The 26,775-nt window shown below is 40.0% G+C and overlaps 1 protein-coding gene across 1 annotated transcript in view; it reads left to right on the top strand.

The window, feature by feature from the left end:
* Positions 1–26,775, top strand: part of LOC114151415 (uncharacterized) — a 97,731-nt gene that overhangs the window by 59,529 nt on the left and 11,427 nt on the right. The gene's annotated exons all lie outside the window — the stretch shown is intronic.

The following is a 26,775-nucleotide window of genomic DNA, read 5'->3' as shown; positions in this document are numbered from 1 at the left end:
TGGGAGGAAAAGCCCAAACAGTTGTTGTGTTAATACCTTCATAAACACTGGGATTGTAGCACCTAATTACCATCAGATGGATGGAACTGAAAGGTCAGTCCCAGTCTTTTTTTAGCCAAAGAGCTTGAACGGCTCTGGGGATTTTAGTGCTGCTTGTCTGTAAATCAGTCCAGCTTTTCAGTCCAAAAATGAGTTTTTCCAGGATGGCATTTTTTTTTCTTTGCTTTGGTGAAAATTTAACAAATGTTTGTTATTTAACCCACTTAACCCAAGTGTATCCACCCCTACATACATACACACATAAATACATTGATACATATAGATGTGCATTATAAGCCTGTCGGGCCACCAGGCTTTACTTGCCCTCCCATCAGACTTAGTGTTGTTTGGTTATTTTACCAACGAAGTTTGGTTGGTACCAAGCATTGTGTGGTTCTACAAACAATGGGTGGTAGCAAAGCACATTAGAGTATGCTTATATAGAAATAAAACAGCCAACCATTTAAATTTTTATGGAGTTATTATACAGCAGTGACAATAGCTGCATTTCCATAAACGATAAAATTTATGGTTTATGGAAACCCATAAACCAAGATGTTTTGTCTAACATCTTGGTAAAGTATGGAAATTAATTCGCTCAATGGAAACATGCCACTTTTTGAAAAAACTCAATATAGATATAGACAAAGATTTGTGCACATTTGTAGCTAAAACACAGCGAGTGACAGTGAAGGCAGATTAGGTTTATAGTTGATGTGTTGAACTGGGCGTGATGGAGTGCGCACCAATTGGACCGTTCCTGCGGCAGCCCGCTGGCCTCACACTCTCTCTATTATTTCCATAATTATGATGCCTGCTCATGCACCTCTGAATGTTTGTAACTTTTAACATTTTTCAACACAAAAACATGGTGGGTTACTGATGGAATGCCCTAGTGCTACGCAGAGTGTAGCAGGTTTTCTGGCGGATATCCTGGATGTTGGTTCACAGAGATAACAGTTCTTAGAACAGATCCCTCTCCACCTTGTGCGTTCCCCTGCCACAAAGGTTATATAGTTATATAGCAGGTTCTCAATCTGCCCCCAGGATCTACTCCTTTAAATCAAGGCTTCTAAGCCTTGATTTGGAAGGTTTTAGCATTGCCTTTATCTAGTAGTAAATGGAACATTGATCAGTCTATTTCACATATTTGCATCTCTATTTCTAGTGTTGCCAAACATCTTGGTAAATCGTCTCATCTCGTTCTCGTCAGTCCATCGTAGTGTACCGTCTGGTCTGCTGAGCTCGGGGTGTCCTTCCTCCTTTGGCTCTCCGTTTTCATATTGGTGGGGTTCTTTGGACTTTCTGTTTCAGAAACAGTGACTCTGAGTGTGTGTTGAAGCAGATCCCAAGGTCACGTCTCCAGCACCACATTTTACCAAGAAACTCTGAGAGAAGCAGATTGCGCCCTGCCTGACAGTAATGTGTGTAGCCTCGCTAATCACTGTCATTCCTCTGCTGCGATAGACCTTCAGACCCGAGTGAGCAGACAGATTTCCAAGAAAAACAAAGTTAATTTCTTTACCAACATTTTAATGCAGTAAAATGCTGCAGCGGTTTGGTGAATGGCTCTTGCATATCTCAGTTCTTTGTTTTGTGACATGCTAGCAAGAGAGCCCTGCAGAGCAGAGTGAGACTCTCTGCCTCGTGGATAAAAATGCCTAATTCTTTTTAAGGTAATGAACTTGATTCAGCCTATTTCATGTTTCCTGTTTTTATCTGCATGTTTTCTGTTAAGGAAGTCTGTAATAGATCCCAGAGAACTGTCCTGCTTTGTTGTAGGCTTCGATACAATACAATGAAATGACAATAAATTTTCTTGACGTGTAAAATAACTATTTGGCCTTCTGTCTTACCATCCTTCTGGTACAATTCCTGACACTAATATCTTGCAGTTGTTTCTAAGAAATAAGCAATTAATCAATTAATTGCATAATAAATTAAAATGAGGTCAATTATTTCCCTTTTGATGATTGTTTTCTCAAAGAGCAATTTTTTTGGAGACGTTATAATTTATTTTATGTATGGTTTTGGTTGTATCTGTTCTTTATTTCCATTTTGTTTATTGTTTTTGGTTGCTGTGTTTAATTTTGGATATTTAAAATGTCTTCCACAGTTCCAGAGTTATGCCTTCCTTACAAAATGAAAGTCTATTGGTCTTTGGGAGGGCAAACGTGCGTTAATATAGTACTCAAAAACGGTCTCGAAACAACAATATTATTGTTTATTGCAATTATTATTAGGACAGTTTATCGTCCAGCAAAATTAGTTCTAATGTTTCTTATATAAAGACGCTCTGCTGTAGACAGGGATGATTTGCTCTTATCAGCTCGAACCAGAACTTAAGTGTGCTTTTCAAATTATCCAAACTCTTTTCTTTTTTTTTTTTGCTGTAACTTTCCACAACGTCAGTATCGACGCTGCCGACGCAAACTGTTTCCCGTCCCGAACATTTAATTCCTCTGCTCCCGCGGCACAGACGTTCCCACGTGATTTAAAGCGCTCTTCTCATCTCTATATGGAGATGGAATTGGAAGACAAATAGGATTTAAGGAAACATATTACCTCTTGTCCCTCTCTGAATTCAAAGGGCAGACCTCGGTGCTATCACAAAGAAAACAGCTTAGCAGCGGTGCATTTGTTTTCCCATTCAGGGAGAGAAGCACTTTGTCTTTCCAATCGTTACCTGTCTGTGAATCAGTTGTTCCATTATGGAGGGTCTAAAGAGGGAGATGCTGTCTAGGGCTAAATTGCAATTAGTCGGACTGCGAGTGAGGCTGGCACCAGTTAACTTGGGATATTGGAGTGCAAGGGCCCCGTAATCAGACTTTGGTCATGTAGAACAATGCATAAAATTAAACTGACATTAATGAATAATTGTGTAATGAAAATGGACGAGTCGAGTTAATTGCATGTTACAGTGAGTGTAATGCCCAGATAACCCTGTGTCTAATGCTATTCTTAGTCTGACTGCCGTGGCTCTCACCGTGGCTCCTCTCGGCGGGAAGTCATTAAAGCCAGGGAGTAGATAATGCCAGTGTGCCGAAACCCAGAGTAGCTACAATCTTGCAAAGACTTTCTTTCACAGGCTTTTTTTTCTTTCCCCCTCTCTAAGTGGGCTATGCCGAAGTCATTTGTACACAGCCTGAATGAAATTAAAGGTCACCATTGCTGCACATCCATGTCTGGATGGGCTTTTAGAGTGGGGGGGCGAGAGTTGGGGGGGGGGCAGTCACAACAGGGACCTGTCACACGGTGGAGTGAACACCTTAAGCTAGCTGCAGAACATGGATATTTGCACACAGATGAGGAGCGATTGAGCGACAGCTGCCGGGGCTAATTCAGAAATGCAATCGTTCGTCAGTTGGACGTTTCCCAAAGTCTGACTTCACCTGGATTTCAACGGCAAACTTTGATCGGATTGGCTGATTTTTCACAGAGTCCAAAACAAAGAACGTTTTTCACTAAAGTTCTTTTTGTTGTCGTCTTTTAGTTTTATTAAGGTTCTCAAGATGGAACTAGCTAACAAAACTACAGCTGTTGTTTATGAGGAAACAGGAAGACCAGTATTGACTGCTATTCAAAATATCAGTTGAAACTTGTCATATAAGACATTTTGAAGAAGGTTACCAGTGTTTGTGCTTCGCTAAGACACAAAAGCATATACAGTCCCGTGCAAAAGTATTTAAACTCATCAAGCTTTTTCACATTTTTTTATGTTGAAAAAGGCTGGACCAATGTACAGTGTGTGCACAATTATTAGGCAAGTCTTATTTTTTAAGGATTACTTGTATTAATCACCAACTGCAGCGCTCTCAGTTAATACAACATGTCAATAAACCTCAAAAATGAATGTTTAAGAAAATAAAAGTGAGGTTTTTATTTTTGTTCTTTTTTAGAATATCTATATGTAAACAATTATTGGGCAACTATTATAGTGCAGAATTATTGTGCAACTAAATGAGAAACTCACATTTTCCCATCTCATTTTTTCATTTTCATAGTTTAAATGAGAATTATGAATGAAAACATATTTCTGACATTTAAAAAAATGTATTTCTGACACTTTGTAGATGATCAACCTTTTGTGCAGCTGCGACATCAGCCTCCTGTATTGTATTCCGAGAGCTGGATTGGTGGTGAACTTTAGAGTCAGAGCTGCAGGGGAATGGTTCAGATCCAAACATATTCACAAAGTCCAAATATGTTCTATTCAATCTGAATGAACCCAAGTTATTTTTTGAGGGGAACGAGCAAAAACATTAAGTTGGGTCGTAGAGCATTAGTGGCATTTCAATTACAAATGTGTGCAAAACTTTGTCTATATTCCTCTAATGTCGACAACATTAGAGGAATTGCGGGGTTTCCATTAAATAAGAAACACACTTAAAATCACATGTGAATAAGTTTGTTTACGCGATAAGACATTAAAAACATGCAGCGCCATCATCCTCCTACCACTTCCTGTTGTCTTCTTCTTCATGGTTTTTCCCAGCGGCAGCATCCGGCTGTTGATCATGTGACTCGTGTGATGTGAAAAAAGTGTTTCCCTTCACGTTTTGCGAAATACACTTTGCAAGACATTTCAATAAAATAAAAAATAACCCTCCTCATGCTAGCGCCACAACCTTTTATTGAAAAAAGTGTGGTTTTTCAAAATTGCGAATCTCTTCTTGAAAGGTTAAATTGCGCTGTTAGATGGTCAATGAAAACACAGCAGGACAAGAAAAACCTTCTAACTGCACCTGTATATCACACACCTGCACTGACCGAGGGATCATTTAGACGCGCCAAATCAGTAATGACAGATCCCAATAAGACGGATTCATGTTACACATCACAGGTTCTGAGTAGACTAATAACAGGGTGAATTCTTCATACGTTTGAGAAATTGTTGCTTTACGTCTTACCTGGTAAGCTAGACTTAAAAGATTTTGAATTAATATCTTCCCCCATTCTTTCCCATAAAAAGCGAGACAAAAACCCAGGGGGCAAAAATGATGTTAGAAACTCTCAGTGTGGCGCCGGCAGCAGCAGCAGCCTCCCATAGAGAAATTCAGAGAAAAGAACAGCAATGTATCAATTTACTAGCAGCTAATTTGCCATTGTCTCAGCTCATTAAGCTGAAATGCATCACTAACATCACATTAACACAGAAATATGCAATAAATAAAGCTAAGGAGGCAGTATCATAGTCATTTATCTGATCATTTCTGGTAATCACTGATTTGTTTGTTTATAGCCTTTTTTTTCTTTTCTTTTTTTGTGGTTTTAATGTGCTGAGTGTCTGTTATCCAATCATGTAATAAGTGGACTCAGGAAGGGATGAAAATGGTTATTATAGTGGAATGATTGCAGACATTTTATAAGTCATAACAGTTCATGGCTTTTAATCTGTACCGCTTCTTGTTTTTTTAGAAAAAAAAAAACAAGTGAAAGTGAGAATATGCCCACGATAAAAAGCCAACGAGGGCGAGAGGAATAACGTCTTCTGGGAGTGACGTGACCCACAGAAGAAAAATGTTTGTCATTCATCTACATTCAGAGAAAAGGCTAAATAAATCAGAAACACAGTCGGACATATGTGGAGTTAAGTTTCCGACTCAATTTCATGTCACCAAAAGGACCAGAGGAGCTATAGAAGAAATGAATGACCTTCCTTTACGCAGTCCAGAACTATTCACACACTTGGCAGATTTGGGTTTAAGGTGATACTTGAGAGAGCTGAAGATTACCTTTGACCTTGGAGGTCATCAGCAAAAGATAAATCATCCAAATACCAGATAAAACATCTGCTCAGCAAGTTTATACAGCACTCGGGTGCTGTAATGGCAAAAAGACAAGTTTGATTATTGAGAAGGAAATAAATAATTTTCTACATCTAGTTTTTAATAAAAATGTTAACAATGACAAATCTTTTTTCTTGATCCCTTTTCCATTGATTCGTTACCTTTTGTTTCTGACATTCCCGGTCAGAAACAAACTCTTGGCTAACTGAATTTGCCAAGAATTGACTTCTTGGCAAATTCTTAATCTACATCTGCCAGGGGAACTGTGTTTTAGATCATGTTGTAAAACCACAGAGTGAAATGTTTACAGACTGAACCTGAAGGTCTCTGTCTTGTCACCTGGAGGCTGGCAGGCTGGTTTCACTGCTGCCTCGTGTCGCTCTGTTGTCGTTTTGGTCATTTCAAACATGCCTTTTCTTTTTTCATGTCCAAAATGAAACTTTTTGCAAACAATGCATTAATTCTTCAGCATCTTGTAGACACTTTAACAAACACTTTAACAAGCAATAATTTATCATTTCAATAATCAACCCATTGTTTATTGCACTCCAGTAAATAATATCCAACAGCAGGAGGTCGCTTGGTTAGAGCGGTCATCTGCCCACATTTTACTGTGTTTCTTTATAGTCAATTAGCAAAAGGGGATGAGAACAACAATCCGTGGAAATAGGGTTTAGCATAAAACCTTTTGCAAAATATATACACAGTTATATAAGATTATATGTGAGTTTTGATGGGGATCTCCAGAAAACGTTCAGAACCGCAGCGGAACAACAGAACCAGCATGTCTGGTTTGCAGGTCTTCAGAACGCCAGCCTGGCCTTACAGGGGCTGCATTCACCAGGAGGAGAAGCACCAACCTGCGGCTCCCCTGGCAAACAGCACTCAGAGTGGATGCTTGAGGAGCCGGCAGTATAAAGAGCGGCTGCACATGTAGCGCTCACGTAGGTGTGAGGACGAGAAGCTTTCCGAGTGCGAAAGAATAGTCCATCTGAGAGACTGGAGGTAAAAATCTGTGTGAAATAGATATTTTTGTAACGTTGTTCCGTGTGTGGCTGCACAGTGGCGCAGTTGGTAGCACTGTTGCCTTGCAGCAAGAAGGTCCTGGGTTCGATTCCCGGCCGGGGTCTTTCTGCATGGAGTTTGCATGTTCTCCCTGTGCATGCGTGGGTTCTCTCCGGGTACTCCGGCTTCCTCCCACAGTCCAAAAACATGACTGTCAGGTCAATTGGTTTCTCTAAATTCTCCCTAGGTGTGAGTGTGTGTGTGAATGGTTGTTTGTCCTGTATGTCTCTGTGTTGCCCTGCGACAGACTGGCGACCTGTCCAGGGTGTACCCCGCCTCTCGCCCGGAACGTAGCTGGAGATGGGCACCAGCAACCCTCCCGACCCCATTAGGGACAAGGGTGAACAGACAATGGATGGATGGATGGATGTTCCGTGTGTTTTTAGATAGCGGTATGTTTGTATGTGGATTGTGCAACACACCCGTTACCCGTTTGCATCAACCGACACTTAAGTGCAAACTTTAATTATTTGGGCATTTCTTATTATTTCTGGTTATTTAAGACATGCTCCACAAAAACAATCCACAAAAAGGGAAATCTTTTCATATTAAACTGTGAATTATAACTAAATTAGTTAGTTATAATTAACATTATAACTAACTACATTATAACTATAATCAACAGTTTTTCTGATCAGTAAGGATATTTTTGTTAATACCATAATACAATGAAACTGTAGTATTTGACTTGTGACATGATAATCTCATACTGGCTATGCCCGTTTTTGACTATAATGAGAGTTATTTCTCTCTGTAGGATGTTGGTTAATTCCACAGTTTAAGTTGTTTTGTTTGGATCTACAGAGAAGAACATTTTACGATGACAAAGTTCACCTGATTAAGTTTATATAGGGTTTTAAAAAAGAAAAGCGTTATTTTTGTGGCGCTTGGTAGTTTTGCACCTTTGCATTCCGGAAAGCCATTTTGTTATTCTCTCAACCAAAGCTAACCTAATTATAAGATTTCCTAATGACAATAAAAGACAAATTAAGAAGCCATAGCTTTACTTTCTTTACCTCTTCATGAACCTTTGTGAGCGTGAAATAATCCACCGTGTTTTGAGTCTGACGCTTTTTCAAGCTAATGACATATTCTTAGACAAAATAAGGGCTCCTGCGTGGGAACTATGAGTGCGCCTGATGTAACTGTATTTAGTTTCACATACCTGTGCTCTTCAGCATAGTGACTGCGCACTATGGCCTAGATAGGTTTACCTAGTTATGTCAATCTTGGCTCTTTTGTGCAGTTTTACATTTCACTAGAATGACTTTAAGCCAATGTTACATGAAGGGCTTCAGAAAAATTACCATTATTACCCTTTATATAGATGGTTCACACAGATATAGAACAGCTTGCTGTATCTCTCTGTTCTGTCACATACATTTGCTGTACAGTAAGAGGCCCGTCATGTCCTGTGCTGTTGAGAGTTTGGCTTCCTTATAGATTGTGGTGGAGAGGCAACATTTCCTTAAACGAGCCTAAATTTGTTCAGTTTTTAAAAAATCTTTTAAAAAAACCCCCACCATGTCTCATTGGTGAATACAGGAAAGAAGATGTCACACTGCAGAAAGTAGGCCAATTAATCCACTGCTCCCATCCACATGCCTTCCTCTCACCTCCCTCACGGTCCCAAAGTGGAGTCCCTGGAGAGTTCCCGGCAGGACTTGGCTTGGAGCGGTGTCTTGATGTGGTGATTTCAGTCTGATGGGTTTGAAATGTGCAAATATTCGACCAGTCCAAACTGAAGGATTCAATAAGACAAACAAGCGGAATAAAAACAATAAGCAGAGATGACATTTACAGCACGTGTCATTCCTCACATCACATTGAATTTTGAAGGGTGAAAAGGTTCCACAGGAATTTAGCTTTTTTTTTTGTTTTTGAAGGCAGTGTACCGTTACAGAGCTGCTGGCTCACTGTCACTACATTTTGATAATGCCACTCTTATTCGGTTAAAGCAGCAGTATGTAAGTCTTATCAGAATCCTGAAAATTTCTTGAGATTGATCTCAAAGTTTCAGTTTTTTCTAGCAAATGTTCAACTTTTCAAACTCTGAAAATGTCCATGTTTTTTTTTTTTACATGTTTGTTCAAACTACCACTGTTTTGTGACAGTTTAATATGCAACCAATAATCTGTGAAAAGATCTATCTCCTCCACCTCGTCCCTGAGCTGCAATTACCATTGGAAGAAATCCACCGCTCCCGACCAAAAGCAACCAATCAGAGCTGGGGGGAGGGTCTTAGTACTGTCAATCAACCTCATGTACTTGCTGCTCAATGTGCTATTGGCAGAGAAGCAACTTACTGTTACGGGAAAACTTAATCTGTTGTCGTCTGTGGCTATGCTAACTATCCTTAGCATTCATGACAGGCTAAGGCCCGCCTCCTGGCTCTGATTGGTTGTTTCTAGTTAGCAGTGGGAGAAAGCAGAGGAGCTTGATTTCATCTTTTTTTTTTCACAGATTATCAATCTCATATCATTCTGTCACGACATGGTGACAGTGTGGTATAAGTTTCAACAAACACGTTACAGATAGCCTTCATTTTTCTTTTTTTTTTCTTTTTTTACCCCTCCAGGGGTCTTTTGTGGGCTCTAGTGTCCCTTATATGACAGTAGACTGACAGGAAACGGGGAAGGAGAGGGGTGAAGACATGCGGCAAATGTCGTCAGGTCCGGGAGTCGAACCCGCGACGGCCGTGTCGAGGACTCAAGGCCTCCAAATACGGGTCGCGCTAACCGCTACACCACCACGGCACGGCCAGGCTTCATTTTTCTAAAGGCCTGGAATCAATGAGAAGAGACAAATCCAAACAGATCCAAACGGTTGGCTTGTAAACGCAAAACTTTGATTTTGGTTTTCAAGCCAGCTTAAAACATCAGGATAACTCTCCTCAAGATGAAAGGAAAAGCAAACAAGCCGTGTGGCCCAGGGTTGTGCCGGCTCACCTGTCTGAAAGCGCACAATGAATAATTTGATCACATTTTTCATCTCACTCGAGTGCTGAACAAACAGGAATCTGTGATTAACAGTTTTAATTAGGATTCTAACTTGACAAATTCTTACAGCCTCACAACGTGCCTAAGATGAATAAATCACTGGCCTGGGATCATCAAGCTGCCTCCTAAGTGACTGTGCCTCGAGATTACTTTGTGATTCCACAAACTGTGAGTCAGCCAAGGCTGAGTGTGTGTGTGTGCGGGGGCATGCATGCGTGTGTGTAACTAATCCTGTTCCCAACACATGTCAGGTGGCGGAAGTTTATGTCCGATCATTGATGACTACCTTGCTCAGGTGTTGAATCTTGTGTGTTTTTTTTTTTTCCTTGACTCTTGAAAGCTCTACGTCAAAGTTAAGGGAAGCTGCTGTTAGAGCCTCACAGATGTTCAGATGTTCACACCTGGCTCATGAAAGAGTCGTGGAAATGAGAGTTGCGAAATTGCATTAAATCTACTATTCTCCGTATGATGATGCAATTGTTAGAAAACTCAAAGACCATTTTGTCAGCTTTTGTAAGACTGCATTAAAGCTCCCGCATTCTTCATATGAAGTGCAGAAATCGATTCTCGTTGATGTCGACTGGTGACGAAAATTGCGTCATTTTGTTCTCATCTGCCTCCCATTTGCCACACCAGGCGTGGATCAAACTGTTTCCACAGAGCTCTGTGCCAAGTGTTGTGTTATTAAGTTTGTTTCCATGTGTTGCGCGGAAATGCGCTCAGACAGCAACGTTGATTTGTGTCTCTTCAGTTAGTCCTCTTCCAATATCCGGTTTTTGTATCTGCAGGAGGCATGAAGAGTTTTGAGGAATTATGCACATTTGTACGATTTTTCACTAAATAACCTTGATAATAATAAGACTATCAACAAATGGATAAAAACTCCTGGTTGGAAATTACAACTACACTATAGTAGCAAAAGTATTTGCTCACCTGCCTTGGCTCACATATGAGATTAAGTGACATCCCATTCCTAATCCATAGGGTTCATCATGATGTTGGTCCACCCTCTGCAGCTAGAACAGCTTCAGCTCTTCTGGGAAGGCTGTCCACAAGGTTTCGGAGTGTTTATGGGGATTTTTGACCGTTCTTCCAGAAGCGCATTTGTGAGGTCACGCACTGATGTTGGACGAGAAGGCCTGGCTCTCATTCTCCGCTCTAATTCATCCCAAAGGTGTTCTGTCAGGTTGAAGTCAGGACTCTGACCTCAACCTGACAGGCCAGTCAAGTTCTTGACAGGCCAGTCAAGCTCATCCACACCAGACTCTCCCATCCATGTCTTTATGGAATTTGGTTTGTGCAGTCATGTTGGAAGAGGAAGGGGTCGGATCCAAACTGTTCCCACAAAGTGGGGAGCATGGAAGTAAGGGGCCAAGCCCAGCTCCTGAAAGAAAAAAAAAAACCCACACCATAATCCCCCCCTCCTGTTACAGTTTCATGCTGGAATTCACTGAGCACCTGAGAGCGACTCATTCTTTCACAAATGTTTGTAAAAACAGTCTCCATGCTTAGATACTTAATTTTATATACCTGTGGCCATGGAAGTGATTGGAATGCCTGATTCAGATCATTTGGGAACAAATACTTTTGGCAATATAGTGCATGCTGTCCATGGCAGAGGCTGTCTGCAGAAAGTTGGGTAGTGGGAACCCCGGTGGTTAGTGGCTTGATGTACGCTGAAGTGGGAGGGGTGACCCCCATGTGGTCTGTGCCGTTGTGTGAAAGGTGCAAAACTGAACGTAAACTGTTCAGCTTCAGCGTAAGTATGTGGAAGCCTTTTACTCTTCCACTTAAGAAGAAATTTGGGGGATTGCTGCAGTGGCACGAGGGTAAAGCATGTATGGAGGTCTCAGTCTGCTACATGGCCGTCAAGGGGTTGAGTCCGGACCCATTGACCTTTGCTGCATGTCTTCACCGTCTCTTACAATCCACTTTCCTGTCTGACCACTCTCCACTAAAAACCACTAGAGCTACAAAAATCTTATAAAAAAAAGGAGAAATATGAACAATGGATTCATGTAGGTAAGGAAATGTACTGGTCAACAGTTTAATACATCCAGACACAGTCCATGTGTTTTTTATTCATTTATGTTCCTCTCTCCTAAAGCCGAACAATCACATTGAGGGTGTAGACTTTGACAGGGCCATTGTCACACCTTGGTCCTTTTCATTCTGTGGTAGATCAGTTGTTGTTTTAGGGTTGCCATCTGCTGTTTAGCAGATGGCAAGAGATAACTGTGGTAGACAGAGACGTACATGGAAAAAATGACTGTCCGGATCACAACACGTCGACTATCATGCTTAAGAGTTGGTGTCACATGTATTTGCTAACATGCTTTGTCAGTATCAACAACGTGCAGCTGTGCATTACAGTCCAACATCTACACTACACTCATCCGTCCATTCTGAGTTTCACTCTGACCTTCAGTAGGTTGACTCTCTAACTGAGTGTAAAATAGAACTCTTGTTTTTCTTTGCCTTTTTACTTTAATTTCCTGAGAGTTGTGCAACCTCGGCTTTTCTGTGAATATGCCGGGACCTTCGGTCCTGAAAGGACCGGGAACCGTTTGATATATTTTACTGTTAAATAGTCTTTCACAAGATAGAAATTTGCTCTTAAATTGTTTGAAAATGGCCCTTAAACTCCTCTGAGGTTGACGTACGGCAGTAACTACTTCTGGAAGGTCGTTGCTAATGTCTTTCAGCTTCAGCACTGATCGACCACCCGTATGCTCCAGGTAAGCAGCTGCCAACACGTCTCACTTTCAAATCCGTTTTATTAGCAGCATATGGCTGATATTCCCCCTCTGAAGTTCTGCGGATCAAATGCAAAAATGTCTTTTTTGCATTTTCATACTGACTTCATCTTTGTTTAGTAAAAAATAACACAATAACGCTTGCTGTTTTATGGAAATCTTCAGGTTAGGTTGCCGATTAAGATTAGATTATTTATGATATTTTAATAATTCACATGACCCTAGAGCTAAAAGTTGGTGTTGTGCAGAGAAGTTCTGTCTTCACACTACACAGAACCATGCATGTTGTATTGAAAACTCTGACAGTATGTTCACGGTGCTCTGTTTCATTGGTTTCCATGCTCTCTCACCACTTATTGATGTTTAAACAAGTTTATCATCAACTAATACGGTTAAATTTGCCTGAGCAGTAATAAAATCTCATGATTAAAACTGTTTGGACAATGTTTACCTCACATATTTTATAGGATCAAACTTTAACTTAATGTTTCTTCTTCTGTAGAAATGTATTTTTGTATGTTGAGACTTCTGCAGTGGTTTCCTACTCCAACATACTTTCGCTGTGCTTTGACTCTGTGCTAATGGTTATAAATGAGATATGCAGGAGGTAAACACATGCAGTTTGGCCAGAGTTGTAAGATGGAGATGCACAACATCCTTCATGGCCCGTGACCTTCCCTTATTCCCAATTTAAACATCAGTAATGTGCAGTGGTGTCTGAAACTCCACTGTAAAATGCTGGATTTAAGTCCTGATGATATGCATCATAACTATTGTAATCAGACACCCCGAGCTTCGCCTCCTTTATTAATTGTCCAAAGCGCAGTGATTTATTGTAGTCCTGCAGAAGGATTATTAATTTTCTGCTTGATTATACCTGTGGGCGGCAACGGCGCTGCGCCGCATACGAGCATCTGCCAAATGAAAAAGTGTTCTTCACTTGAAAAGAAGTCCTTAGAGATGCAACAGCTCATTCTTGCTTTAATCAAACGTATAGAAAAGTGCTGCTGATTAAGAGCGCTCTGGCACGCGTTCAGGGCGAGGAGAACGCGATGAGACTTATCCGATTGTCTTCGTTCAGAAAATATAAAGCTCCGTTGTGTTTGCGGCGAAAGTCCGAGAGAGACCTCTCAGGCGGTTTAATGACCTGCGTGCTGCGACCTGGTTTCCAGTCCCGCTTCCCAAACTGCACCTGCGCCACAACAAAACCCCCGGCCTCGCCGTACGGCGGGCAGCTTACATTCCACAGGAAACGGCGGAGAGTGTGTACAACACAAACCGCTCTCCGTCGGGCGTGTCCGGGCATGCCCCGAGACGCAGACATCGAGCCGAGCTCAAACTTCACTCCAGGAAATCCGAAGTGATCGCAACGCTCAGAGGAACGCACAGGTGCAGATTCTCCCCTCCTCCCCCCCGCAAACCCAACAAACTCTTGATCAACCTGACACTGTGCGAGGTCGGGGCCGGTGGCAGGTCTCTGTAGCCGCCTCACGGGGCCCCAAGGAACAAAAAAGAAAGAGGTTTATTGAGGCTGTGCACTCCCCCACCGGCCCCCCTCCAAACACACCCCTGTCTTGATGCCTGCTGTATTCCATGCTTGTGAATCCATCTACCCTCTCCTGCTCCAGCAACAAAGCTGATGGTTGTGTAATAACACTTTTACACTGATGAGCTTGGCGTGGGTTTCCAGTACCGTTTTAATCCTTCTGCATCCTTCCATCAACGCTACATCTCATTCTGTAGCTCCTAGCTCACAGCTTCTGCTCACATCTGCTGATATCGGGGTCACCTTCCTGCGGAAACGTGTCGTAGAAATAGTTAGTTGTTTTTTTTTATTTTGCAGATGTTAACGCTCAGACGAAAGGGAATCTCCCAAGAGCTCCGTTTGCAGATTCACTGACCAGAAGGGAAATTATTACGATGGTGTGTAAGGGACATTGTAGATGGATTTATTTTTTTTATTTTTTTTTTTTAATCGAGTGTATTTACGCCAAAAAACAAGAAAAAAAGTTTGAAAAGTCAAAACTTTTCTAGATAAAAATTTGAATATAAATCTGAAACTTTCTAGAAAAAAACAAGGGACATTTCTGAGTCTGGAAAAGTACAAATTTCATAGGGAAAAACTCGCTTTGAGATTAATTCACATTTTTCTAGAAAAAAGTCCTGAAAATTTCTGAGTTTGAAAAGTTTAAAATGTTAGGCTTTTAAAACAAAACAAATATTTTGGGGTGTTTTGTAGAAGGTTTCCAAGCTTCTGTGTAGCGACTCTTCAAACTTCAAATCTCCAAGTTGTTATCTGAAAAATTTCTTGAGCTTGATCTCAAAGTTTCAGTTTGTTCTAGCAAACTTTTCAAACTCTGAAAATTTCCATATTTTTTTCTATAAAATTTCTGAGATTAATCTCAAAATTTGAGGGGTTTTTTCCCAGCAAATGTTCACGTTTTCAAACTCAACGTTGTTTCAAACTCAAACAACTTCCTTGTTTTTTCTGGATATTAGATAGTTTAGCAGAAATATACTCCTTTTTTATCTACAGTGGCCCTAATACACTATTGTAAATCACCATCCAGCAAACAGGGGAAAAAAATCCCACTTTAATTACCTAAATTAAATAAGATACCTAATTATCACCCTGCTGTTGAAATGAAAGAAGAGATATTTTGTTGATCCTGGAGTTGCTGCATCACAACCGTCTCCTGCTAAACCAGACGTGCTTATTTGCAGCAGGTCTGACACGTTGGTGCTGAGAAGAGCCGACAGCTTGCCGTTCACTCTGTCCTCTTTGGCCACTAAGAAGGAGAGGCAGATTAATTAAAAGACCTTTGCAGCCAATGAAGACAGGTGGCAATAATCCTGACAGCAGACAGATCCGAAGCCCCTCATACAAAACCAATTCCAACCGCACTCTATTTTTCAAAAGCCCATCAGGGTGAGGAAGGAGAGCGTTGAACCCGTGCGGCTGCAGAATTTGTTTCCCTCCAATTGCCTTGTCAGGATATCTTATCCGATGGCAAATGACCAGAACCCCACCCTATACAGACAAAGTCTGCTTCTTCTCGTCTCCGACACCTAAAACCCCTCACACAATGCGTCCTCTGTTGCTCTGCTCGCATGCACTGTCTTGGATTTTCCCACAGCGATGCGGACACAGCCTCCATCGTCCGTTCAACAGGACCCCTGCCAATATTCCCATGCGGCACCGGTGCACTTCACAGATTGATCAAACAGCCGGATTTAACTCTGATTTCGATATTTCGCCTAATCCAGATCTATGACAGGTAGCACTAACGCCTGCAGGTATAGAGTGGATCCCCGCTACTATGGCGGTTAGCCGCTGCCTGTGAACAGCTAAAATCCACAAATACATGAGACCCCTTCTAAATATGCTTATATCTGCCTTTTTTAATAGGTCAAACACCAAACCTGCCTTACCATGCATAAACACTCAAAGTGGAAACCACCTTGGCGCTACCTCAGAAGCTAACATGGTCTTCTTCTTCATCTCTGCTCTTGATTGTAAAGCCGATTAGCACCAAGGAAAATAAATGGCAGCCTTTCATTGGCTGCTTTGTAAACAACAGCCAATAGCTTGTCAAGTACCATTGCATTTGTATTTAGTTTATTTCAGATACGCTCCTGAAAATGGTGTGGGGTCCACTGTGTTTCTATTGACCATGAAGTTGTACAAAATTGGGGAAAAAAAATAATACTAAGAATTTTGCTCAGTGGATACACAGCAATTAAAAAACGGAAGTTTTTTGATAACAAAAATGTTGAGGTGGTTTTTTCACAGCAGCAAGTTGCTTATTTGGAGGCACTTGGACAATGTGCATCATCGAAAGTTGAGTTTGTCATTCGAAAATGTTCAATCTGTAGCTTTCCTGTACAATCGCCGACTACAATTTGTCCAGAACGCCGCATACGTAGCCGTTCTCAAGTAGGCGGGGCTTGTCGCTCCATCGCCTGAATAAGACGCCGACGTCACCTCCAATGGTTGATATATGATGAGCCATGACTGAACTATGAATATATCTCAGAAGTGTTTACATTTGTCATCACCATGAGTCTTACTGACTTATTATGTGAACAAGCTTATTCACATTTGATTTTAAATGATTTTTTTATTTAATGGAAACACCACAATTGCGAAATTGGGATTTTTTTTTTAGACAGTAGCCGCATACCGACAAGGATTTGCTCACATTTGTAATTGAAAAATTGTTTTTGAAACATACAGGTCAGCACAGTTAAAACACTTTATATGTGGGTCAAGACATAACAAAATGAAGCAGTATATATATATATACAGTATATATATATATATATATATATATATATATATGATAGTATATTAATACTAATATTAGCATTAATTTACTATTAATATTATTAATAACAATAAAATTTGTAGTAGTAATAACAATAATTTTAAATATTTGTATTAATATACTAATATTAAAACATTTGTATTATTACTAGTATATCAATACTAATGTTATTCGTTATTATTATTGCTACTTCAAATTTTTATTGTTGTTATTATTATTATGCACAAGTTCAAATGTTCTTCCAACTAAGAAGATGATTGTTGATATCAGAATGAACAGGATCAGATCAAACCCTGTTTCCATCATGGGAGAAGAAGTGGAGGTGGTTGAGGAATATAAACACTTCGGTGTTCAGCTGGACAACAGGCTGGACAGGAGACGCAACAGTGAAGTGTCTATGAGAAGGGACAGAGCAGACCCCATTGAATTCAATGAGAAAGTGTGTCCAAACGTTTGGTCTGTACTGTACATATATATATTTTTTAATAAGCAGGACTGGAAGCGTCTCGTCTGCGGTTAAGCTCATCTCACGTCCAGACTCGGATCACAAACTGAGCTTCAGCTGACATGAAAATCCTGAATCCCGTTTCTTTTTTTTAACAGCGATCTCAGCACATTGTCTGAAAAAAAGTCCTCGTATGTCTGTAAAGTATGCATGTCACTTCTGATGGTACTGTGTTTCATATTGTGTTTGTGTGCATATTGGGATTAAGGGTGTAAAATGCTTCTGTTCTATAATGGCCGGATGGTGTACGTTACTGAACCGCGATCCATTCAAGGCTGGGAAAAGATTTGAGGCAGTAGAGACAGCTTTATCAGTCTGTTTTTCATACCTAGTCATACAGATGAAAGTTCAATATTCCATACACAATCCACATGGATAAATAATTTTGTTGAATTTCTCATAACAAAGGTCAGTGCGTATCAGATGGAGCTCCTCTGACCATTAAGAGAATTTGTGTAACACATTTCAGCAATGAGGCATTTCAAGGTGCTTCACATGATGAAAACATGACATTTTTCAAATGTTGTCATCAAAATCATCAGAAATCATGATATATTGGAATAAAGACTAAGCCTCCAGTGCTTTTTCAGTTGGGTTGCTTTTTCAGCACCCATGGAGGTGCTTTGTGAGCACGCTCCGTCAACACAGCACAGTAAAACAGGAAATACTCCCCTTTTCCTTCAAAATAAGATTCTCACACGTGAACAGCAACAACTTGTCGAGCTTAAACTTCTTAACTTTATGCCACGATGCCTCATCATATCCCTAGAAGATGGTAACTAATGAAATATGCTAATATAATCCTACTACACTTTGTGTAGTTCAGTGAATAGTTAGATATTTACACACTGTTTTTCTTTTTGTAATGTTTGAATGCTGCTCCAACATCATCTCTAGTAGATTCATCAAACTTGTTGCCTGAAAAAAATAAAACCCTAAAGGGGAAAGGCCTGTATAGTAAACATGAAACAGCTGCAGCACACGCTCAATAAAGGGCTCCAGTTCAGACTATTTATCTTAGTTATTGTCAGATAAAATTAGGTTATTTATCTGAACGCGCTGGAACCTCACTTTATTTGCAGCGATGCAATCACCAGGAAACTGTAGTGAATCCAGCCTCCCTGGGCAATTAGTTCATTATAATGTGCAGCACTTGCATTAATGTGATTGAGCACATCTGTTAGCGGTGCGCGTATATATAAACTTCCTAAGTCTTCTTTCCTTTGTGTCTTTCCAACGTACCTTCCCTCATCAAGAGGATCGTCAATGAGAGCATCCACCGCAACCGTCATGGAACCGCTTAGAAACAAAGAGCGTTCACCAGCCATGACACACAGGAAGCAAAAATCCTACGCCTTGTTACTTGTTTTCCACCCCAAAAAACTTCAAGTGAACTTCCATTAACACGTGGGGTAAAATTTTAGTAAGGGTACTTATCATCTGAAAAGTCAAATAACGGATGAACCTTTTGCTCCTCACCCCCTACTTTCAACTCCCCGTGTGTGTTGAAACTGCTTAGATGCATAAGGAGTCTAATGAGAGGAGAGATTCCGATCAGCCTGATGGGTCTCATCAATCACCTTTCTGCTTTGGAGCTGTGCTGCCGGTCAGGAGGGGTGGCCACGCGGGGTGAGGGGAGCAAATGGGAAGGAAAGGCATCAGGCATTTAATCTCAATAAGTTAATAGACTTTCGAGTTTGGTCTTGTCCAAGTGGAACTTCATCCCTGATGTTAGCAAACAAACGGCATGTACACGGGAGACAGACAGAAGAGTCTCAGGAGCGGCCTGGCATTTCCACATTACACAGTTAATTTATGTTGCACCTGAAACCAGGAGATCTAACAAGAGACTGTCGATATGCCCATAAGAGCCAGTTAAAGGTTACTAAGTACCAAAACAGAATAGAAAAAAAGCATTCCAGATCTCCACTACTGCAGGCACTGTGTGGATCTTTGTAAGTAGTTAGAAGTACCGTAACAAGAAATGCTTTCTTGGGTATAGTGTGGTAGACTTACATGTGTGATATCAAGGTAACACTTATTATGCCCTTGACACAATATGTCAAGGGCAAACGTCCAACCCTTGAGAAGGGGAGGGGAGAGAAATGGAGGAGAGGAAATGGAACAGCTGCGTAAACAGTTTTCACCCACTTCAAAGTAAGAGCATTAATATAAACGACTGACTGAAGATTTCTTAACAGTCGATAAACCAAAAAATTCAACACAGCAGTCAAACTTTATTCAACTGAAGGGTGAAACAGCCAAGTAAATTATTGCTTTAGAATTTATCTGGTAAATTAATGTAGTGGAAGCTAGATTCGGTAAACATTTTGAAAAGTTAGCAAAAGAACAAGCACATTAGCAGATGTGTCACCATTTCCTACAGTGCTGAGCCAGGGTTTGCTAAAGCTGAGGCAAAAGAGACGGGTCTGTTGTTATCTCTGCTGATGGAGTAACCCATGGTTACACTTAAGGATATGAATGAGGTCTTTTTTTTAATTAAAAGAAACTGATAGTGTTCCTGCTTTTCTTGGTAAAAGTTCTAGAATGGGCTTCCTTTTTTTGCTGGGTAGAATATTGTTATTTTGCTTACATTTAATTTTAAGAGTAAACAGTGAGGCGGAACAATTTCTTACAAAGTAAAAACAGAAGAGTAAAAGTATAAAATAAATGACATTTACTTGACAGGTGTTGTTTCAGCATTCTGCTTAGAATATACTGACACTTTGGATAGGTCAAATACAACTGGACTCTATGGATTCTTTTATAACTGCTTCAGTCTGCTGCCTAAAATGCTAATGAGTGGAAACTGTGCAGCATGTAGCATAGCTTTAGCAAGTGTTGAAAACAGGTGTTTTCAGTAATCCAGTATGGTCAGATTTGTTGCCTTAAAGACTCCTACGACATTTATCGAGGCTTCGCCCTGGTCTTATTTGGTTAGATGTTCCAGAGCTGCAGGTTTAAATTTGGATGATGCCTTTTTTTAAAAACATCAAACATCACTGTATTCCAGTGAGAAACAGTAATGTTCCCACACTTTAATGATAGCACAGAGTCCTCATGTTCTGATTTATCCATCCTCGTCATGCGTGTCGTTCTGGTTTTGTTTTATGTGTAACTTTTAAAGGTTGCGAGGCAGAACATAGAGTTCCCCACTTTAGTTCTGCACATAATTGTGGTACACGTGTAAAAGTTTAAAGCACTCGTTCTGTACAATTTGCTCAAATGATTGGTCTCCATCATGTTCTTACTGCAGGGATTTTCGTCTTTTGTTCAATTTTCGTTTTAACTTTTTATGTGATTATGTCTCCATGTTTCTATGATTTTATGTGGAACTTCAAGGAATATTGTGTTTTTTTATGGATGGCTTTCTGTTTTTTGTTGGATTTTTTTCCTGAAAAGCACCTTTATTTACCGGTTGACGTGCCTTTAGCTCTTGTCCATACCACAACAGACTGGGTGGATGTTCTCTGTCCTTCACTTAGCTACTTGTCCACGGTATTTTTCTGGCTCATCCCTATCCTCAACATGGATTGTAAACATTTTCTGCTTAAAATCTTCATATGTAGCCACTACAGCTTTGACCTTCCTTACAGCAGACTGCATGGACATCCATCCATCCATTTTCTAACGCCCTTGTCCTTAGTGGGGTCAGGAGGGCTGCTGGTGTCTATCTCCAGCTGACGTTCCGGGCGACAGGTGGGGTCACCCTGGACAGGTCGCCAATCTGTTGCAGGGCAACACAGAGACAACTGCTTGGTCATTATGAACTCAGATTCTCATGTTTGCTAATTTTCTCTAACTCTAGAAGGTTAGCAAACAAAAATGTATCATTCAAAAGAAGAGGTTTTATTTCAAAGTTGTGAAGCCAGCATTGACATTGTCGCTCTTATGTCACTATAACTAATGTTGCAGAGTTACAAGGGTATTTGTGTATTTGAAAGACCAATTTGTGCCCAAACCTTTGCTTTGTGGCTAAGGTCTTGAGGCGTATCTTCAATATTTCCATGTTCTTTCCTCATTATGCCAACTATTTTGTGAAGTGCACCAGTCCCTCTCCCCGCCCCAAACTTACGTACATCCTCCTTTGTCCTCACTGAAAAAACACTAAATATTATCAAGTAATTTTGTTCTACTTTCTAGTGCAAATATCTTAGTTCACTTGAAACAAGTCGAAACTAACTTCCAAGGACATAAAGGAAAAGATTTCAAGAAAAGCTGAATCTGATTTAATATCATACAGTTGGGGTAAAAAAGTTGTATTTTTATATAACGTTTTAAAGATTTTCACCGAGTGGATAACAAAAGGTTTAAACCAACTGAAGTGGTAAAGAGTTTAACTCCTTTCACCAATGGCCATATTATGTGTTTTCCAGACAATAATAGCTGTGGCATATTATTGTAGAATCAAGAAACGATGTTGCCTACAGTTGTGGTGAAAATGCTGCAATATTTAAAGAAATGTATATTTGCATCATCTGACACCTGGAGATTGGCCTGTCTCTTTAAGAACCTCCTACTTTTTCCAATACTCCCCCTTCAGCGAGTCATCACAACAGTACTTCTCCATTCGGCCGTTTACAGCTGTTCTAGGAACGTTGGACTGAGAGTTGATTTCTATTATTGGCTCAAGAGTCGGTCGGTTCCACCAGGTGTTTGCCAACTGCTGCTGCCGCTAGTCTGGTGGAGCTGAGTGGAGCAGGAACTGAGCTGGGGAGGCGGAGCTTTGTGGAAATAGGCGGTGCTTCGTATGAGCCGGCGGTAAGGCACGCCTGAATGGCTGCCAGTGGAGATTCAAACATTCATGAGCCAAAGCAACACTCTGTTTTTAATGTACATTATAATATGATGTGAAGCTTAAAAAGAAAAAGTCGATTTTATATAATATCCCCCCTTTAAATTATTTGCAAAAAGAAAAATACTGCAAAGTTACTGATAACTTTGGAAGAAAAAGAAAGCATTTAAGTGAAGTGAATGTTCTACCTGGACTGAACCTTTATATTGTGTTTTGTGTTTAAAATGTGTTTTCTAGGAAGCAATTTAGCCTTTTAAGACATTCCTGAAAAGATGTGGTGCTGTATCACACAACAGAGCCTCTTTCAGTGACACCAAGGCCAAAACAGAGTAAATTAGAGCCGCACAAGTAAGGATGTAGCCTATTGCTTTTTAATCGTTTTATATTACACTGAATGGAAAAAGGAAATTGTTTCCAGAAATTTGAAGAACTGCATTTTTCCACAGAATCAAGGCATCAGTCAGGATGTCAGAGGAAACAAAATAGTCATTTTAGGTTTTTTCACTGCAATGTGAAATTTTTGAGTTCTCGACCTTCCTGCTAAAACCTGTCATCTGTATATTGATAGCAGTCATATGAGCTATGGTTGTCATAGATTCAAACGATAATTGGAAAACCTTGGATAACTTTAAAAGTCGACACTGTTTATTTACACACTGATGTTTTGTGACTTTGACCTTTAAAGACTAAACCAATCAATCAATAGAGGAGCGAAGAATCCGTATTGGGTTTGTTTAAATCCACATATTCTAAAAGTGGGGTCACTATGTACAATCAATATTAATAACTGGTTGGTCAACACAAATACAATTTCTGCATATTTCCACATAAGTCCCTCTTCATCTAGAAGTAGACACACACACACACGCGCACACACACGAAAGGAGATCATTAATAAACAGCAGCTGTCACACTGTGAAACCAAAGGCGAGACAGTACTACACCCAAAAAGTCACAGCCAGAATTTTTGACCCATCATTTAAACAAATGCAACATTGAACATTATTAAAGATTCCTCTGAGATATCTGGGAGGCAACAGCGATTCAGGAGAAAAACCTTATCTGCAACACTTATTAGTGGGGGTGGAAACACGACCGTGTTACCTGTTTAGTCCAAGCTGCGTCCAGGGATGATCTCTGTGACAACCAGATGCTGTGAAACCCAGTCGACAGCTAATGAATGTGCGCTACCTGCACAACAAGGAAGAACATTTGTTCTGGCTTGTTCTGGTTTTCTTCAGCTGAGGAAAATATAGGGCAAAGAAGAAGACAGTCCTCTGATGGCAAAGACAAACCAACAAAACTTGATAACCGAGCAGTGAGTTTACAAAAGCTGGCCTGCTTTACGAGAGAAAGTAAGTCTACTTAACCGTCTGTCACAGGACAGAAAATGCTGGTTTAGATAACTTTAGTGTAAGGAAACACTTTTTAAATTTCAACTTCAATATAAATTTAAAATATTTCTACAATACTACAATCAACCACATGACCTGCAACACTCAGAACCAGAGTTAGTCTTTCTTAAAGGGTGTTGGTTGGCAGCCCAATTCAAATGTTTGAATTTTGAACAACTTCAATCCAAGACAATATGCAATGGCTTGAGTCTTGTTAATTTAAATATATATATACTATATATATATATATATATATATATATATATATATATATATATATATATATATATATATATGATTGGAGGCTCAGTTTGAAACCTAAAAGTCAGACAACCTGAAGTTATATTTAAGGTGAAACTAAGGCAAGTTTCTAAAGTTTGAATTGCTAAAAATGTGAAGGTTAGTCTGTTACAAAGCAATCCAACGTTGACATGAACCCAGTAAAAACAATAAAAACAGTAAAAATAGTCTCAATTGGAGGCCCAGATTAAAACCTTGTCTACCTGATGGAGACATTTCCTTCCCCCTCCCCCTTCTTTCAATATATGCATAAAGGCAAATAGTATTTTACTGTAAACATACTGAAAAACACCACAGCACTTAATTCATGTTCAGAGAAATTCACATACATGAATTTTTGATTCAAACAAACATGAAAATCCACTCAGTTATCGGCCCCTCTGCAGCTGGCCTTCATCTGGTTTGTGAATTTTCTGTTGAAAATGTTACCTGCTGCAGTCTATCTAAAATCTCAAATATGTCTGAAAGTCAGATGGCATTTCACGTCGGATCCAGTAAATGAGACTAGAGGGTTTTTAGAAAAGCCAAGGACTTCATTTTAAGACAATTTCACATCAGTTTCAAGGCCTCACATGTGGATGTTCTGCAAAGTCCAATATCTTTCAAGTTGCTTTTTATATATATGCAGCATTTTCACAACGACTGATGGTAACAGTTACTTCATTGTGGTATAAAATGACTCTAAGTGTCTGGAACATACATAATGACCCCCCCGACCTCCCTCCACCTCCTTATATACTCTTTCTTGGAACGCCATACAATTATTTGTGCTTTACGACTTTTTAAAACCTTTTAGGCATTTAATTTTTATAGTAATGCTGCACACACTGATGGTGATGGTAATGAGTCGGGGTTACATTTTATGCATTTATTTACAGGAATAAGTTATCCTGCTCATAATTTCAGTTGGGCTTTTATAAGAGTGGTAGTTCTCCTATAAAAGATCGACCAATCAAAGCAACATAATGTCACATAAAGTTTGAATTGTAGTCATATCATTGGTTTCATGACTTTTTGCTGTTGGTCTATTAAGAAGATTTTCCGTTTAGTGCTCTAATTCCCCTAATGCCAACCCAAAGAACAAGGAACTGGCTCGCAGTGGGAGTGTTACTGGTTTAACAATATAGATGGATGATCACAGGATATAACGAATCAGTTTTTGTCACCTAGTAAATTAACTTTTTTCCCCCCCAGTTAGCCCTGGGGGGCTGTACTGCGCGGTGATATGACAGCAATGAGACGGCGAGCAGCACTGCGCCCCCTGCTGACTGATTATCTGTAACACCTAACATAAAATCATTCTTTACGTCGGGCTGACAGGAAACTGTTGGATTCCACTCTTTCAGTAGACTTGTTCCCGATTTACAAAACAGCACCACCCTTCTCATTAACAACAAGTTCATTAAGAGACTCAAATTTTAATTTCAGGTTGCATACTAAGATGTTGTGTTGTTGCAGCGGCAGTTTCGAGTGAGGTGGTCCGTGAGTGTTTGTTAGACGGGTCAAATGGTCCTCGCTTGGAAAAAGTTGGAGAAACACTGATTTAGAAGGACGACACCTTTTCTAACAACCTGCACACAACGCCTCTGTTTATCAGTCTGAATCAAAAGAATTAAAAACTACAATCCGCTAATTTAGTCAGAGTGACTAAAATCCAAGGAGGCAAAAAGTTCAGGATCCGTGTGCGACGAAATGTTTGAGTTCTTTAGAGCCCACTGACACAGAGCACTGCTGGAGGAGCAAGCCCAGACACAGCGGCCTGAGTAATGAAGATGGATGCATTCTGTTATCAGCCAGCCACTTAGTGGGGCCTGATGTAACCTTAAACATTGAGGATAGCTCAGTTGCACAAAGAATCTAATTAATGAATAGCCGCCATGAAAGAGGTTGAGGCGAGTGTGCATTTGCAGATGAATTCCAGACGCTAATCAAACATTGTTTAAGTGGTTTGGTTTGTCTCCAGAGCAAAGCCATATTTGCCCAGGACTTAAGGCGGTGTTTGCAGGCGGGCTTAATGACTGCATGCATCTCTTAGTGTTTTTTATGCATGAGTATGTGTTTTTAATTCTTTTTTTGTGTGTGTGTTATATATAACAATTCTAAACCTAAAGGAAAGTTGTGTTAGTTTAAATTTATTCCAACGGGGGTCATGCTACATTGAACAGGAGGTCGTCTTATAGGAACTTTATATTCCACTTTAGCTCTGTAACTCACAGCATGTTTACTGTTTGAAGCTGCAGCGCACCGGATGTTTGAAGTTTTTTAAAAATATAGACGGCCAGTGGTCTGGAGCTATTTGTGTAAAGCACTCTGTAAGTAGGTAGGCGATACGTTTAGTAGTTTAATAAAAAATCTCTGCCTGCAGTTTCTCAGTTTTGTAACTGTATGCTAAATGAGACGGCTAAAAATAAAAGAAAAATAAATCACTATTTCTAATGTGTTTCAAGATTTATCAATAGCTGTTTACATCTTATTAGAGTTGACTTTAAGTGACAGTAGATTTATGGACATAAACTACAAATATTTCCATGTATATAGCTTCTGCTAACAGCTAACTACCAAAAAATGTTAGCATGTTTATAGGCTGGAATACGGTAGCTAGCCATCATCATTGTGTGGATGTGGCCTTTGAGATCTCAGTTTGAAATATAAAGAGCATTATAAATGAAACTGATTATTATTATATCCTTAAATCTGTTAGCTGCAGAAGGCTAATGTGAACTAATGTTGCTAAAGTATGCACATCGCTGTAGCTTTTATATTTTTTTCACATTAAAAAGCACAAATCTTGAGTTGATATTTTTG

The sequence above is a fragment of the Xiphophorus couchianus genome, chromosome 9 (genome assembly GCF_001444195.1).
Source record: "Xiphophorus couchianus chromosome 9, X_couchianus-1.0, whole genome shotgun sequence".
Taxonomy (NCBI): Eukaryota; Metazoa; Chordata; class Actinopteri; order Cyprinodontiformes; family Poeciliidae; genus Xiphophorus; species Xiphophorus couchianus.
Note: the sequence above shows the minus strand (reverse complement) of the source record. Positions and strands in the feature narration are given on the sequence as shown.